At 40.0% G+C, this 3,461-nt stretch overlaps 1 pseudogene; it reads right to left on the bottom strand.

The window, feature by feature from the left end:
* Positions 1-570: 570 nt before the first annotated feature.
* Gm13325 lies at positions 571-3,141 on the bottom strand (annotated as a pseudogene).
* Positions 3,142-3,461: the final 320 nt, after the last annotated feature.

Raw genomic sequence — 3,461 nt, 5'->3', positions numbered from 1 at the left:
TGAAAGTAGAAAAAAATGTAAGGAGGAATGAACATTTAATTGTAAATGCATCTAAATGCATATACACTGAAAGCTGCTTACAACTTCATAAAAGAAAATGGAATATGTTATGAGGATCTGCTCTGTATTGTAGTTCTCAGAAATGAGGCAATGCCTGGAAGGAAATTATGCATTCAATAAATGATTTATTTTCAGTAAAGGTATTATAGTATGTGCATCAGCTGACGGGAATGTGAGGAGCGAGCAGATAGGAGTGAAGCCTGCAGGAGAGATGGAGACCAGTAGCCAACAGTTCATAAGCAAGAGGGATTAGCATTCAGTCATTCAAATGGAGACATTGATCTAGATCAGAACCTCTACTCACTAGTGCCATTAGTAAAAAGAAGGAAGGTGTATGATCTATCTATCTATCTATCTATCTATCTATCTATCTATCTATCTATCTATCTACTCTTCATCTGCTTGTACAGATTAATACCAAGGATGGAAGAGCAGGCCTCATGCATATTAGCAGAGAACTCTATTACCAAATTCCACATTATAGATTTCTTTTAACTATTAAAGAATAACTTATGTAAGAGCACTGGGTGACCCAGGAAACATCTTGATGCAGGCACAGCCTTGGCTCTTGTGTAACTCACACCTTTGATTCAAACACAAACCTCATTCCTTACTGAACTTTTCACCATTTTAGTGAAGTATTCCCCTCAAACATAAAACAGAAATAAATATCCTAGTTTTTGCATAAAAGACAAGAGCGTTTGACATTCTGAGTCAGGGGTGGGGGCTTCTTTGCAAATTCATGTTCAGTAGACAATTGGGTTCCAGAGAATTATCAAAGATGACCTTCACACTATTCTTGTCTTTGCCAATCGACTACACATGATCTTGGGAGATTTGCTTCTTCTAAAAGGCTCAGATTATCCTTAAAGACAGGGCCTAGATGTTTAAAAAACGAAAAGTGCTTAAAGATGAACAAATACAGTTTTGTTTGGCCTCTCAGCACAGATAAGTTTGCTCAATGGAGAGATAGCATGAACAAAAAAAAGAGCAGCTGGGCATACTTAGGGGCTAGTCGAATCTTAGAGAGACCCTTATGATGTCAGGCTGCACCTAGATGCCTGCTGAACTATGGAAAATAGCCTTTAGTGGAAGGTGAATTAAGTTGGGTCTAATCAATTATTTACCCACGTCATGGAGTTGGACGAATGATGACATAGTTTGTTTGCTTTGCTTTGCTTTTTATTTTTGAGATTACAATATATCATGCCTTCCCTTGCCTCTGTCCAAATCCTCCCATGTGGCCTCCATCCCTCCCTTTACTCTCTTCTTCAAATTCATGGCCTTCTTCTGGAGAAAGTTCCCCCTAGACAAGGAACAACAGGCAGCCAAGGATGCTGAGAACAGGAGAAATAGTCTTTCCCACCGAAGAGCACTCCACTCAATCCCAATTGTTTATCCAAATACCAAATAGCCCTGAAAACACATAGAATAACATTATACAGACTAAGCAGCCTGCTCATTTTTTCTTTGAGACAAGGTCTCTATCTAGCTCAGGCTAATCTGGGACTTATAATCCTCCAGCCTCTGACTCCTGAAGAAATTTTTTTATACCTGTCTTTCCAAATTACTAAATGGCTGAAATTAATTTTTAACCTCATAGGCAGAAAATAATAAAATACCTTGGAAGCATTCAGTCATGGATAATAATTTATTTGTTATTTTAAAATTATCTTTCTTAGCCATGTTTGGTAGCTTATGTAAAATAAACAAGCAATGAACTCTGTACTAAAGTCAATAATATATCAGTACTGACTAGGCAGTATTGTACAGACATGTAAATCCCAACACTTAGGAAGACCACCACATGTTTCTGGTCTACCTAGAATTTCCAGGCCCATTAGAGTTACTACATGATAAAGCCTTACTAAAAAAGAATATTTAAAAAAAAAGTGCTTTCTGGTTTGCTAATTTGAAACTGCCCCCCATACCCCCAAAAAAATCTATATAAAAAAGTACAGCAAATGAAACCCACTAAAACAAAAGCATTTCTCAGATAGCTAAGCATTTGGCCAATCCAGCACAAGGCCATGAAGAGCTGTCATTAGAGATGGATGCTGATTCTCTGCAGATTCTCTACTCTGCTGGGAGACAGGAGGAGGGGCTTCTGAAGAGTGCCATCCAGGTCTTTTCTTAACCGTTATAGGGATCACTGAATATTTTTCTTTGCTTCTTCCATTCCCTTTAGATCAGAGTAAAATCTTGTCTAAAGCGGCATACTTGGGGATAGGACATTTTTCTTTGTACAGCTTCTAGTTTTAAAGGTCCTCATGATCTTGATGCTGTGAACACATTCAGGACATAGCAAATTATCTTGCACTCCTGGTTCTGGGATAACACAGGCTGGTAACGGGAAGAGAAAATTCATCCTTTGGGGAGTCTGGAACCCAGGTCTGACCAGCAAGAAATTGCAGGCGAACCCAACCTTTCTTATCTGCAGGGCACTGCCTGCCATGGACAACACACCATCTGAATCCAATGACAGAAAGGCCTGTACATTAGAGGAAGGAGGACATCGATTCATAAACATTGACCGGGCAGCTCTCATGGCAATCCTTGTCCAGGTTGCAAATGTGAACCACTTAGGTGAAGTTAGAATTTCTAGGATACCGCTCTCCTGCTTTCTACTTTGGCAAATGCTTGGAAGACCGATTCCTCTGAAGACTATCTTGGGTTTCTTGGGACCCTGCTTCATTCTGGTCTCACAAGATGTATTGGGAATATAACATTCTTGCTTAAAATATCAATGTCTCCGAAGTCTCAAATAAACCTCAACTTTCTTGCCATCAAGTTATGATAATGACACCACTCCCGAAGAGTGTTCCGGGACACATCATTAAAGGACGCAGGTTGGGTGGAGGACAGGTGCTTGGTATGGTTCGTGTTGAGTGTTTGATTCCTTCATGCCTCACCAGAGAACGGGCTGGTGGTTTGTAGTCTAAGGTTGAAGAAGAAACATTTGATTCGGTAGGATATTCTGTGGTTGGCTCCTCAGTAAATGTGACCAGCGTTAGTTAAAACTACACTTTCTTCATTCTGCTGGTCCTTAGATTGGTTTTCTTTGTAAGTCTCCAAGCCGGAAGTTTGACATTTTCAGGCAGGCTTGGAAGAAGACAAAGGCAGCAGTTGAATGGATGCCGACTTCTTTTATAGGTAAATGGCTCTTTCTACTTCCTGTCTTCCTGTGGCCTAACTGAGCTCTTTCCCCTCCCCCTCTCTCCACCCTCTTCTCTTTGACAGTGATTTTATCAGTTCTCTTGGTCTGGTAGATAGTTGATAGCAAAAAAATTAGTTCTTAAGTAAATCAAAAGCCGGCTGCACCGCACCCCCCACCCCCTTTATTTTAAATTTAGACTTTTGAGCTTGTTGTGCTGTCAAACATCAAAATACTAGTTTTTCTT

The sequence above is a fragment of the Mus musculus genome, chromosome 2 (assembly GCF_000001635.26).
Source record: "Mus musculus strain C57BL/6J chromosome 2, GRCm38.p6 C57BL/6J".
In the NCBI taxonomy this organism is placed as follows: domain Eukaryota; kingdom Metazoa; phylum Chordata; class Mammalia; order Rodentia; family Muridae; genus Mus; species Mus musculus.
Note: the sequence above shows the minus strand (reverse complement) of the source record. Positions and strands in the feature narration are given on the sequence as shown.